Raw genomic sequence first — 15302 nt, forward strand, 5'->3', positions numbered from 1 at the left:
TTTGCACGTATTTCAACATTGTCTTGCCATTTGTGTTTGCTTCAAGAATTTCCCAAGAATGCAACATAAGCTTACTTTACAAAAAGAAGCACCATTTACAACAGTTATCTCTGGTAATCTGGATTTCCTTGAAACTGTAAAACCAATGAAGGAATAAAAGAATCAACCAAGTAACCAAACACAGCCTGGAAATAAATTGGAGACTGAGGAGAATAAAGGGATATTTATGGCTTTTCATACGGGGGGGATGACATTTCAGACTTCCTTTGAAACAGAAAAGTCCTGCTGTTAAAAAATTGAAAAATTTTCAGAAGCATCTACTGAGGTAGGGTGGGGGTATGTGATGTGTGTCGAGGCAGTGAAAGTTGATAGTTCCTGGCCCTGTCTGGGGTTAAGAGACTGCCTGCTCTCTTACCTCATAGCCAAGTAGCTCTCCAGTATTTCCAACCCAGCTGGGAAAACAGCATTGGCTAGCACTTTTATGGCGCTTACTGTGTGGGGGGCATTGTTCAAAGCTCTTTTTATGTAGTAACTCGCTGAGTCCTTCTAATAATTCTGCAAGATATGTGTACTATTATTATTATTCTTGCAGGTTGAACCCATTTGCATGTTTTTATCTTCATCTTTTCTGCTTGGCTGCTCTATTCTACTTTTCTTTGCAACACTGTAGTCCCTGCTCCTCATTCTCTTTCTCGCATCAGCCATTTTGTGCAGCCACTGGTCTTGTGGCTAACTTTCTTGCCTGTTAGCATTTAATACTTGTGTGACAAACCTTTCCATGGTCTCTACTAGTACTCAATCTCTTCCATGCTCACTATGATTAGATGAGAGATGCATTCCTTTATGTTTCTTGGAATGGCCGTGTGGACAGTGCAGTCTCCTGAACATTGGCCACCATTCCCAATGGAATAGATTTTAGAGCATTTTGCTCGAAAAATCTTGATCTAAATCTTGGTTGCAGGTGGCTGAAACCCAAGTCAAATGATCTAAAGCATAAAATAATATATTCATTCTCGTAGATTTTAAGGGTAGTGAAGTCTCACAGAAGTGAACTCACAGAAGCAGCTCAAGAAGATACAGTAGCTCGTAGAACTTTAGGCATCAGAGTCTCAGAGACAAGAACTGTGGGCTCCTTTCTTGACTCTGGCCTCTGCTTGGCTTCATGTTGCAGCATGGCCCTCTCCACACGGCAGAGAAGACTGCCATCACTAGCTCCAGAGCTGCCTCATCTCCTTTTATCCAACACCACAGCAAGAGGGCTTCTTTCATCCAACATCTGAGCGTCACTCACAGGGAAAGGTTCCGATTGGCCTACTTTGGGAGGCTTGTGATTGGCCCAGCCCATGGGAACTTCCCATTTGTTTCAGAGGTAGAGATGAAGCTATGCCTGTAGGTTCACTGGGAGAATTGGAGCTTCCCAAAGGAAAGCGGGCTGTGTTTCAGAGGGGATGGGGAATCATGCTAGGTGGCAAAACCTCTAGCTGCCACTGACCAATAGCAGCAGGGAGATCTTCAAATACAACTTAGCCTCCAATAAAGTGTCTAAATAACTTTCTCCCTAACACTCAGTTTTCATCTGGGTGACATGATTTAAGATATGGTTTACGCGGAATGCAAACTGTAGAACACCATTCAGCAAGCGAATCACAGTGCTGCCCAAGCCATATTGGGCTTTATGATGGTGCAAACCCATAAATTAAAAATTGCTGGGAATCAGTGGAAATTTTCTGTACAGGGACAGGAAGATCTCAACCCCAGGAGGGAGAAAGCTAAAAGAGCTGGCACAAGGAGCCAGAGTAGGGCCTCGTTGAGCCCCAAGTTAGCATTTGCTATATTACTGTTTAAGATGATGATGTATACATCGGATATAGCACACCATTGTCTGGAGAATGCAGAGCTTGATGGGAGATGTCAGAACGCCACTTGAGTAGGAGACTGAAGGTGGCTCAACAGTGGCAAGTGTACTTTTTGCCATTGTCAGGAATCAGCAAAAACAGCCAGTACATTCTGTGCTCCATTACCGGTTTTGCTATAATTAACAATCAAGGGTTTGGAGGGAACTAAAGAAAGGGAATGAGGTAGGAGTGGGAAAGGGGGAAGAGGCATTCATGAAATACTTTACTAATTTGAATTTGGGAAAAGAGTTTTGGGATTTTCTTATAGGACCACACCTTTAAAGCCTTCATCTGGGTAAAATCAAGATGAAATATTTGCTGACTGCTTATACCCTACGGGGCGGTGGGATGTTCTTTCTAAGAGCTTCTGAAATCTTCTTTTCAAGGAAGTCTCTGTTATAAAAAAGACAATAGGATGTTTGTAGTTTCCTCCCTTCCTCCCTTCCTCCCTTCCTCCCTTCCTTCCTTCCTTCCTTCCTTCCTTCCTTCCTTCCTTCCTTCCTTTTTTCTTGGTAAATTCTAGCTGATGGTAGTTCAGAACCATGCTTTGTGTTGTTTAGTTTTCTTTTATGCAGAAATGCAATGCTTGGGCATGTCATGAACTTAGCAAAGAAAAAGAATATGCTTTTAAAAGAATTTGGTACCCCAAATTTGGAACCCAGAAAATTGGAATCTATGAGGAATGAACATCTAAATCTTTAACTTGGCACCTCCGGGGGGTTGTGGGTGGGAGTGGGGTGGGGGGATGTAATTCAAATACCAGCCTGGAGGAATCATTTCGATTACGATGTAAGAAATGTAAGAAGTTATTGTAATGAGGTCAGTTCTGGTCCTTATGTTATTAGCCGACCAGTGAGGATGCAGATGAGGTGGAACAGAAATTAATTAGAGTATTATGGGGGCTTTACAATCTAAGGTATTCAGAAACTGAGCAAAACTAGGTCTGTGTTCTTAAAAAAAAGATTATAGAGAGACCTTATTAAAGCACAGAAGGCTCAGCTATTTAAGATGGTGACATACATAGAGGCAGGAATGTGCAAAGAGAAGCTGAAAGGCAGCCAGGCCCTGAAGGAATTTCAGTGGAATTTCTTCACCGGAGGAGTAGTTAATAAATAGAGCAGATTTCTAAGGGCAGAAACTAGAGCAGCTACTACAAATAGTTTTTTTTTTTTTTTTTTAAAGGAAGGGAGTGATAGGAAGTTAGAGAGGAAAATGTTGAAACAAAGAAAACAAGTCTTTTAGCTAGCAATCCCGGCCACCTCCCATGCAAAAATGTCTGCTCCCTGACATTGAGACTGCTGTATCATTTAATAATCATAAAACACACTGTGGAGTTGGCCTTGGGTGTTAGTTTTAGATTAATGCTAGATATCATTAAGAACTGCATGTAATATAATACTTTTCCAAAGTCTGAAAGACCATTTGCTTTGTCTTGCTGCCAGCATTTCTGCTATTTTCCATTGCACAGAAGGACAGAATGGAGGGCTAGAAATCCTTTTGTGCTCTGGGATGGTCTCTACTCCCGCTTTGATGTGTCCCTCATAGTCTGATACAGGAAGCCTTCTCTGGGGCAGTTTTAATATAGTGTGTGCTGATGAATCCAAGGCTCTGATTCTTTTATTTCTATTCTCGATCAGGTACGTTGGGATGGTTACTAGCTCATTGTGCACAGGGCTCTTATTCTTCAGATTGTCAAATGATGACAAAAAGGGAATGGATGTAAGTGCATGTATCTTTGGGCCAACATGTCTGCAACTTCATCAATATGCAGATTTCTTCCCGCCTCACCAATCAAAAAATTTTTTTACCAAGATTCAACTTGGCAAAAACTAACTTTAGAATTTGCCAATTGATTCATAGGGTTGGAACTGTTAGCTGTGATTTCTGTTCTCAGTTCTCTATGTGGGTCCCTATCACTATCCAATGAAAACTGAAAGAAATATTTACCCCCAACCTTCAGATTTCATGGCAGAAGGATTCTGTCAGGGCAGCAGCCCCTGATTTATGGGGAGGCTGACAGGTGTGTGGGATGACTGGTGTTGCCACACGGCAACACTTCCCAGACCGTGGGCCTCATGATCCCCTCGGATGTCAGTAGAGATGCAGATTCCTGGGCTCCATGCTCAGACCTACTGAAATGGAATTCCTGAGTTCGGGACCTATGGATCTGCAATTGTTTTTCAGTCACACGGGTGATTCTGAGACCTGTAGGCCCAGAGGACTGGGACTTGTAATTTGAAGGAGAAGACATGACAGAGGCTAAGTAGGAAACCTTATGGATATTTGCTTTCATTTCAGCTTTCATTTCCCAAACATTGCTGGGAAGAGCAATGGCAGGGTCACAGTGGGTCCAGAGCAGCAGCGATTTGGGGGTATCAGGCAAGCAGGATATGGAATCACAAAATCTGTGCAGGAGTAGACAGGGGCCAGGTGACAGGCTCGCATTCTGGGAGTTTATTAGAAAATAGAAAATAAGTGATGAATGGAACATTCTGATATCCCATGTGTATTGGAGATCGTTGATGGTAAATCTGGCTGACTCAAGCTCAAAACAATACACTTGCACATGGAAGGAAAAGCTGTAGCGTGAGCTAGCCCCGGAGGAATTGAAGGTATGGCTGGTGATCTCTCTTGCAGTTCCCTTGGCTGAGAGAGGGCATAGTACCTCTATCAACCATCCCCCTGTCTGTACCAATGGAAAAGAGGGATTGCCTTGGAGGAACTCAGGATGTACTCGCTGAAAGTAAGGTTGTAAAATGGAGTGGATGTGAGGCAGTCAAAATAAACTACTCTTTCAACCAAAAAGCAAGAAGCAAACCAAGGAGAGTCAGTCTTCTTCTGTGAATAGCCAGCAGTCAGAGGCCCTCCAGTAAGCAGGATGAGGTGGGTGGTCAAAGGGCCAGATTAAAATCAGGAACTTCATAAGAACCGAAGAAAGAGATAGAGTTAGCTGGAGGGCAGGTACTCTGCAGTTAAAGGGAGACTTGTCAATGTTAATCTGCTTATAAAAGATGGAGGGGGCTGGTCTTTGCTCCTCTGCCAATAGACTCTTCCCAATCTGTGATAGTTCCACTTTGCGAGCCCGCCCCCGGCAGGGGTTCCCTCTGCTGTGCAACCTTCACTTCTGCTTGGTTCCCAGCGGAGATACTGCTCAATGTCTTTCTTGCCTCCTCGGCCACTGCATTTCTCCATGTTTCCATGGGGGCTGTTAAATTGCCAGGGCTTTTCACTCTCTTGCGTATTCCCCTCTGGGCCAACCTTGCTAGACTTAGGGGACACCGTGGCTTAGGCCAGCTAGGCCAGTGCCATGACTGGTTAAATAGGCCTTTGTAGATTGGCCTGGGAATCACACCACTATTTATAATAATTTTTTTTTTTTCCTATGGGGAAATTCTTTGAGTTCCAAACACCCCATTGACTGGTGACCTTTTAGAACACAGTCCTATCTAGGCTCCACAGTGGGGTGAGATCACTAGGAGTTGTCAGAGCCAAGCTGGGAACAGCAAACCAAGGCCAGGCCAAGCTGGGGTTAGACGGTGAGCTCACAGCAGAGAGATTTCAAAGTCAAGTAGAGATTTGAATGCCTAAGTGTGTGGATGAATCTAAGATTAACCTTGCTGGGATAAGGGTCGGGCAGGGAGAGGTTGGGTGACATGATAAGCAGACCAGGTGAGGTAAACCAGGGTGAGTAAAATGTGCTGTGGGGCTAGAGATGTACATTGGCAGTGCCTTTGTTATCTCACCCCCCTCATGGGGCCTGACTGCTTTGAAGTGGGAAACTTGGCCACTGTTCTCTCCCTGAATAAATAAAGCACAATCCCTACGGATCGGAGGCAGGGAGAGCTTATCAAGAGCAATGACTTGGGCTGTTGGTACATTTCTGTCATTACCACTTCCTCCACCCAGATCCCTCTGGCTCATCACTCAGATTCCCTGTTGCTGCTTCTTTATCTCTCGGTTCCTCTTTCCCTCTTCCTTTTCACAAAGAATTTCTTCAGTGCAACAGCACCAGTTTTCCAGCCTCTGTGCCTCTGTAACCATACTCTCTGCTTGCCCCACTGCAATGATGAATTGAGCTGCAAGGTAGGGCTTGGACTTCAGAGCAACTCCCCTACTTCTGCAATGGATTTCATCACCTCCTGCCTATTTTCAAATGTGCTTTCTCTCTCCTGCATCACCACCCACTGGAACGTAAATTAAAATAAAAACATATAATGCCTTCCACTTAGAAATTAGCCATACCTTGACCCTACATTTCTCCCCAGCTGCTGTCCCATATCTCTGTCTTTTTATAGCAAATTCCTCAAAAGAGTTGGTCTTCTCAATGTTCTCGAATTCTTCTTTTATTTTCTCTCTCCCTTTTCACTTAAAGCTTTATTGAGATGTAGTGTACATGCCATAAAATTCACACATTGAAAGCACTCAGTGATTTTTAATATATTCAAGTTGTCAACCATGACTGTAATCAATTTTAGAATATTCTCATCACTTCAAGAAGAAATCCTTTACCTAATTGGTCATTTCTCCCCATTTTCCTCAATTCACCTTCAGGCCCTAAACAACCCCTAGTCTACTTTCTGTTCCTATAGTTCTGCCTATTGTAGACATTTCACATAAATAGAATCACACAGTATGTGGTCTTTTGTGACTGGCTTCTTTCACTTAGCATATTTTAAAAGCTCATCTATATTGAAGCATGTATCAGTATTTCATTTCTTCTTATGGCCAAATAATATTCCATTGTATGGATATGTCCCATTTTATTTATCTATTTACCGGTTAATGAACATGGGGTTTGTTTCTGTTTGGGGGCTATTACGAATAATGTTGCTATGAACACTCATATATAAGTTTTTGTGTGAGCATAAATTTTAATTTCTTTTTTATTTCTCAAGGTTTTGTATGAATAAATAATTTACATACCTAGCAATGGAATTGCTGGGTCATATAATAAATCTATGTTTAACATTTTGAGTAGTCGCCAGACTGTTTTCCAACATGCTGCACCATCTTACACTCCCATCAACAATGTACAAGAGTTCCAATTTCAACAGTTGTAGCCATCACTTGTTTGTAGTCTGTCTTTTTATTATGCCATCCTAGTTACTAGGAAGTGGTAGTGACTTACGTTTGATGTAATGATGGCTGATGGCTAATGATTTTGAGTATCCTTTCATGTGTTTATTGGTCATTCATATATGTTCCTTGGGGAAATGTTTATTCATATCCTTTGTCCATTTTTTTAAGTTTATTTATTTTTTTGAGACAGAGATACATGGGGAGGGGGGACAGAGAGAGAGGGAGAGAGAGAGAATCCCAAGCAGGCACTGTACCATCAGCGCAGAGCCTGATGCGGGGCTCAAACTCGCCAACCATGAGGTCATGACCTGAGTCAAAACTGAGAGTCATATGCTCAACAGATTGAGCCACCCAGGTGCCCCTTCTTTTCCCAATTTTTAATTGGGCTGTCTTTCTCTTATTGAGTTGTAAGGGTTCTCTATATATCCTATACATTAGTTCCTTGTAAGATATGTGATTTGCATTTATTTGTTTCCATACTGTGGCTTGTCTTTTCTTTTTCTTAATGATGTTTTCTGGAGCACAAAAGTTTTTAATTTTGATGAAGTCCAATTTATCTATTTTTTATTTTGTTGTGTATACTTTTGATGTCATATGAAAAGCTATCCCTTAATGTAATCAAATTTGTTCCTATGTTTCTTTTAAGAGTTTAGTGGGTTTTGATTCATTTAGTTTTTTATTTATTTTGAGTTAATTTTTGTATACAATGTGAGGTAGGTGTCCACCTTTATTCTTTTGCATAAAGATATCCAGTTGTTCAGTACAATTTGCTGAAAAAAAAACATAATTGTCTTTACACCCAGATGAAAATCAATTGACTCTGGATTTATTGGTTTATTTTCAGAGTCTTGGTCCTATACATATATATATATATATATATATATATATATATATATATATACATATATATATATATATATATACACACACACATATATATAGGTATATATGTGTATACATATGTGTATGTATACACATATATATGTATATATATATATACATACATGTATATCCTTATAGAAGTACTGTACTGCCTTGTTTTAAGTTATGAAAATGAGATGTAAGAGTCCTCCAACTTTGTTCTTTTTCAAGATTGTTTTGGCTATTCTGGATATCTTGAATTTCTTTATTAAATCTAGTATCAGCTTATCAATTTCTAGAAAGAAGTCACCTGAGGTTTCAATTGAGATTGCACTGCACCTGCAGACAAATTTGGAGGAGCATTTCCATTTGTAACATTATCTTCCAATTTGTGAATATGCAATGTCGTTCCATTGATTTAGATCTTTAAAATTTCAAAAATGTCTCCTTCAGAGTATGAATTTTACACTTTGTTAGATTTATTTCTAAATATTTTATTCTTTGTGATGCTATTGCAAATGAAATTGTTTTCTTAATTTTATTTTTATGTGATTCATTGCTAGTGTATAGAACTATAATTACTTTTCACATATTGATTTTGAGTCCTGCAATCTTGTTGATCGTATTAGTTCTAATCATTTTTTAGCAGATTCCTTTGGATTTTCTGTATACATATACGATCCTTAAGATGTATATACAAGATTATGCTATTTGCAAATAGAGATAGTTTTACTTCTTCTTTTCTAATGAGGATGACTTTAATTTTCTTACCTAATTACCTTGGTTATAACCTCTACTATAATGTTGAATGGAAGTGGTGAGATCAGACATCCTTGTATTTTTTCTGATCCTAGGGGAAAAGCTTTCAGTCTTTCACCATTATGTATCATATTAGCTGTGGGTTCTTCGTAAATGTCTTTTATTAGAGCGAGGAATTTCCTTCTATGCCTAGTTTGTTGAGTGTTTTTAATATGAAGGGATATTGAATTTTGTCAAATGCTTTCTCTGTATCTATGGAGATAATCTTATGGTTTTTATTTTTTATCTATTGATATGGGGTGCTACATTAATTGATTATCAAACAAACATTAAACTAAACTTACATTGCTGTGATAAATGCCATTTGGTTATGGTATACAGTCATTTTTATAGGTTGCTGGATTCAGTTTGCTAGTATGTTTTTTGACGATTTTTGTGTCTATATTTGTAAGAGGTATTTTATCTGTATTTTTCTTTTCTTGTGATGTCTTTGTCTAATTTTGAAATCAGAGCTCATACAATGAGTTAGGAGGTGTGTATTCTCTGATTTCTTGGCAGAGTTTGCAAAAGATTGGTGTTAGTTCTTCTTCAAGTGCTTTGTAGAGTTTGGGTCTGAACTTAATTATCTGTGTTTTTGATTACTAAATCAATTTTTTTACTTGAGAGAGGTCTATTCGGATTTTCTTCTTCTTGAATCAGTTTTAACAGTTTATCTCTCACTAGGTATTTGCCTATTTTAAGTTACCTAGTTTATTGGCATAGAGTTGTTCATAGTAATTCCGACAGTTCTTTTTATTTCAGTAAGACTGGTAGTACTGTTCATTCTTTCGTTCCTGATTTTACTAATTTGAATCTTCTCTTTTTGCTTGGTCAATCTGGAGAGTCTGCCAGTTTTGTCCTTTTCAAAGAGCCAACTCTTGCTATCGTTGATTGTTTCCATTTGTTTTCCTGTTCTTTATTTCACTGATCTCTGCTCTGATAATTATTATTAATTTCTTGTTGCTTGCTTGGAGTTTAGTTTGCTCTTTCCCACCCACATGTTTTAAAAGTAGAAGGTTAGGTTATTGATTTGGAATCTTTCTTCTTTTATAAGGTAGGTACTTACATGGATAAATTTCACTCTAAGCACTGTTTTATCTGCATCCCATGTGTTTTGGTATGTAATGTCTTCATTTTCATTCATCTCAAACTATTTTCTGTGTGGTTTCCTATGGAATTTCCTTTGAGATTTTTTTCTTTGATTTATTGGTTATTTAGGAGTGTAGTATTTAATTTCCATGTATTGGTGAATTTTATAAGTTTGTTATTGATTTTCAATTTCATTCCATAGTGCTCTGAGAAAAAAGCATTAAAAAGGATTAAAAATATATTAAAAATTTTTTAAATCATTTTAGATATGTTGATGCTGTTTTATAGCCTACCATAGAAAGTTCTGTGTGCATTTGAGAATATGTATACTGCTATTGTTGGATGTAATAAAGATACCTATTAAGTTTAGTTGGTTTACAGTGCCATTCAACTGTTCTACTTCCTTGTTGATCTTATGTCTAGTTGTTCTATCCATACTTAAAGAGGGATATTGATGTCTCCAGCTATTATTGTTGAATTATCTATTTCTCCCTTCAGATCTGTCAATCCTTGCCTCATATAATTTGGAGGCTCTGTTTGATATGTATGTTTATAATTGTTCTATCTTACAGTTGTCCTTTTTTAAAAAAACAAAATGTTCCTCTTTATGTGTAACAATGTTTTTTAAAGTCAATTTTTTTCTGATATTAATAGTGCCAGATTTTTTTCTTTCTTTTTTTAAGTAAACTCTGTGCATAATGTGGGGCTTGAACTCAGAACCCCAAGATCAAGAGTCACATGCTCTACTGCCTGAGCCAGCCAGGCACCCCTAATATTGCCAGATTTCTATCTTCACTCATTAGCCATATATATATATATATATATATATACACACACATATATATTTCTCTATATACCAACACTTCTGAGTTACATCCCTAAAATCAATCTTGCTCTAAACTTGAAACTCCACATCTAATTCCTTCTTCTCATTTCCACTTGAACTTTAATAGGCATCTAAGTTTTTTTTAATTTTTTTAAAGTTTTATTTATTTGAGAGAGAGAGAGCGTGCACGTGTGTGCACGCACACACACACAAGTGGGGAAGGGCAGAGAGAAGGAGAGACAGAATTCCAAGCAGGCTCTGCACCATCAGCACAGAGCCCAATGTGGGGCTGGAATCCAGGAACCATGATATCATGACCTGAGCCGAGATCAAGAGTCGAACACAAGTTGAACACTTAACTGTACTACCCAGGCATGCCTATGGACATCTAAATTTTAACACATTTAAAAGCAACTTGCTAAACTTGTTATACCTCCAGTTTCTCCATCCCAGTAAGTTCAACTTCATTTTTTTCTAGATACTTGGACCAGAAATCTCGGAGTCACACTTGACTACTCTTCTTCTTCTTCTTCTTCTTCTTCTTCTTCTTCTTCGTCTCACACTCCATATCCCATGTATTAACAAGTCCTGTCTATCTGAAATTTAAATACCTCTCCACTTTCTGCATTGTTACTGCTCTAATATAATCCAAAATATCCCCTTATCTGGAATCCTGTAATTATCTCCTTCCACCATTTCCTTCCACATTATATTCACAGAGCAGCTAGGGTGCTGTTTTTAAAAAGATAATGTACTTTTGTATTGAACACTGTAGTACCTCCACATCTCATTTAGAATAAAATGGAAAATCCTTACTATTATCTACTAGATCCTATATTATCTATGTAGTAGTTTTCCATTGCTGCATAATAGATTATCTGAACACTTTGTGGCTTCAAACAGTAACAATTTATTATTTTTCACAGTTTCTGTAGGTCAGAGAATAGAGAACATCTTAGGTGGGTGGTTCTGGCTTGGAGTTTGCAATTGACATGCTGGGCAATGTTGACTGGCGCTGTGGTCATCTAAGGGCTTGACTGAAGATGCAAGATCTGCTTCTGAGGAGGTTCAATCGTGTGCATGGCATGATGGGCTGGTGACAGGCCTCCATTTCTCCCCATGTATGCCTCTTTCTAAGTTGCTTGATGGTCTTTATAACTTGGAGTTTTCTTCAGAACGAGTGACCCAAGAGAGAGGGCAAGCACAAGCTGGTTTTTTTCTGACCTAATCTCAGAAGTCACAGGACATCCCTTTATCACATTCTATTTGTTAGACCCAAGTCACTAAATCTGGCCCATATTTACAGGAGAAGAATTAGGCTTTCTTTTTTGAACGGAGAGGCATCACAGAACTTACAGACAAATACAAAACCACCACAACTTGTTCCTCATCTTTTTTTTAAAAAGTTTATCTCTTTTGAGGGAGAGAGAGAGTGCGAGGAATAAGAGGGGTGGAGAGAGAGAGAGAGGGAGAGAAAGAATCCCAAGTAGGCTCAGCACTGTCAGCACAGAGCCGGATGCACGTCTTGAACTCACAAACCATGATGTCATGACCTGAGCTGAAATCAAGATTTGGATGCTTAACTGAACCACCCAGGCGCCCTCTAATATATTTTTTTTCTGATTTCATTTCTTTCCCCTTCTCCTTGTGTGCTCAACCACAGCCGTGTTTGTCTTTACTATTCCTAAAACATGAAGAGAAATATTGCTACTTCAGAACATGCACATTTGCTGTTCACTCCACCTGAGTTTCCCTCCGGACAGCCACGTGACTCACTCATTTACTCACCTCTCATATCTCTGCTCAAATGTCGCCGCATCATTGAAGGCTTTCCTGACCTTTCCTGACCTATTTTATAGCTAAAATAGAATTTTTCCCTTCCACTTCTCTATCTGCTTTATTTTGCCTTGTTTTTTTCATAGTTCATACCACTACCTGAATATATACGTGTATATGTTCACACACACCTACACTTCCTGCTCTTAAATATAAACTCCCCAAAAGAGTAGGGCTTTGGTGTTTTTTATTCATGCCTGTAATCCTATTACCTTGAACATTTGCTAGGCACATTGTAGAAACTTGATGCGTATTTTTTTTTTATTGATAGAACACATTAAGTTGCTGTGTTCATAATTATCTTGGTGAGCATATCTACCACATGACACAATGAGCATTTGGAGAATCCCTTTTTCAGTAAAGTAACTGAGAAGAAGAGATTGTATGGGTGGGTTTGCTAGCAACTTTTTTCTTGAATTTGGGCAGTAGCTCTTCTTATATACTTACATGGAATTTTACCCAAAATGATAGTTATAGACCTTCAAATAACTTCAGAAAGTTAATTCCCAAACTTTCAAAAAGCTTTTGGGATTGTTATTAAATTATAGTATTTCAACAAAGCATCTATTATATAAGCATTTAAAATCATCATCCCTAAAAATTTTTTTTCTTTCCACAAGCTCCCTTAATGAGCACTCTACTATGAATAATGTTTTGATAGATAAGATAAAGTGAATTAGCTCCAAATTTTTGAAAATGTATGGATGCATGCTCAGTTAGAAACATTTTCATCACAAGAGCTTCAAGTCAGTAACTTTTTGATGCTGTTTTGCTTTTTCATATGAATTATGTATTTAGTGAAAAATATAAATTTGATATCCTTGGTATTTCTCTCTCTGGAAGTATTACCATTCTACTTGTTTTTAAGAAAAATAAAACTTTGTGCGTGGCCTCAATGACTACTCATTAGACATCAGTATTGTCTATCCATTTTATTTTATCTTATTTTTAATTTTTTTAATGTTCATTTATTTTTGAGAGAGACAGAGGGACAAAGCACAAGCTGGGAGGGGCAGAGAGAGAGACAGAGACACAGAATCCAAAGCAGGCTCCAGGCTCAGACCTGTCAGCACAGAGCCTGATGAGGGGCTCAAACTCATGAGCTGTGAGATCATGACCTGAGTCGAAGTTAGACCCTTAGCCAACTGAGCCACCCAGGTGCCCCTTGTAAACATTTTAAAGGAGGTTTACTAGTAATCAGCACTCTATCATATTAGGCACTAGCATTTTTTATCTTTCTTAGTGCTTGAGTGGTATTTTGTATCTTAGAATGGTTGCCTATATCTTGCCATTTTTCTATTTCAAATACAATTGCATTTTTTGTTAATAAAAATTTGTGTCAATTTAAGCATTCTTTTGAAATAAACATATTAGCCTATATTATGTTCATTTTCTGACTCTTTGCTAACCAAACCCAAAAATTTGATAATCTTTTTAATAGGTTGTTAAGAACATTGTAATGTTAACCATGCATTATCAAGTTAGAAGATAAAATGTGTGTGTCTACATAAATATAAATATGTATCTCCTCAATGGTCTCAAGGACATTTGTTGCTGTATTTGTTTACAAGTTAACAAGAAGCATAAAACAAAAAGAGTGTATTATTATATGCGTCTTCAGGGACATTTCACAGACCCTGAAGTGCAGGAAGAGACTAGAAATAGATCTGAATATTAGGAAGTCTTCTTCATATCTAGTCTTTGCTTCTTTCAGAAGCTGTCTCTTATTCTTCCATTTCTGTAGAATAGTTTTAGCTGCTATGCTAATATGGGTGACCCAGAGCTCCTAAGTTATGATATCTCCATCCATAAGACCAGCTCAGACCAGCCTGGAATTCCTGAGTCCTGATTCCACACTCTCAGAGAGAATCTGATTGGTTAGGAGTCTGTTTTTTGTTTTGTTTTTTAATCAATCAGCTCTGGCCAGTTTTGTGCAGTTAGACATGCCTGCTTGGGTTCCAGCCAGTGAACAGGGCAGGCAGATTCTAGAGAAGAGGGGGAAGGCAGCAATAACAGGTGTTCACTATTGTTTTCTTTCTTCCTTTCTTCCTTCCTTTCCTTCTTTCTTCTTTCTTTCTTTTGTCTTTCTTTTTAAAAAATTTTTAATGTTTATTTATTTTTGAGAGAGAGAGAGAGAGAGAGAGAGAGCTCCTGTGCAAGTGGGAGAGGGGCAGAGAGAGAGGGAGACACAGAATCCGAAGCAGGCTCCAGGCTCCGAGCTGTCAGCACAGAGCCTGATGCGGGACTCAAACTCACTGAGTGTGAGATCATGACCTGAGCCAAAGTCGGATGCTTAAACCGACTGAGCCACCCAGGTGCCCTGCTACTGCTTTTCTTTAAATGTATATGTTTTTAAAGTTTGAGAAGTGGTCCTATATATAATGATGCTATAAAATTAATTTTAAAACTAAGCACTTTCTGTAAGCAAGCAGATTATTACATATGAAGGCTCTCTTTCTACCCATATCCAATCATTTATCAAATATCACTGATTTAAAAACAAATTCAGTTTACTATATACTGCCCCAGTGTGACTGCTCCCTAATGCTAGTTAATGTTTGTTGAGTTTGACTTATGTGTTGGGAATATAGCTCTCTGTAAGACACTTAACATTATATTTACTCCTCATAATTTCCTATAGGTAGAAAACTGGGGCTCAATAATATTAAATATCTTATCTAGAGATACATTCCTAATTGGTCATGGGTTGGAATTCTAACACTTGTTACTATCTCTGATCTCTCATTTACAAGTAGCTTGGGATTAAACAATAACCTAAATGGTACCATGAGGCACATCCAGAACATGGGCCATTCTATAGGACAGCTAGCTTAATCTCTTTAACAAATTGATGTTATTTAAAAAAAAAAAAAAAAAGGGTAGTGCTACATTAAAAAATCTTAGGGGACATAGAAAAA

The sequence above is a fragment of the Puma concolor genome, chromosome C1, assembly GCF_028749965.1.
Source record: "Puma concolor isolate L17-30 chromosome C1, mPumCon1.1.hap2, whole genome shotgun sequence".
In the NCBI taxonomy this organism is placed as follows: domain Eukaryota; kingdom Metazoa; phylum Chordata; class Mammalia; order Carnivora; family Felidae; genus Puma; species Puma concolor.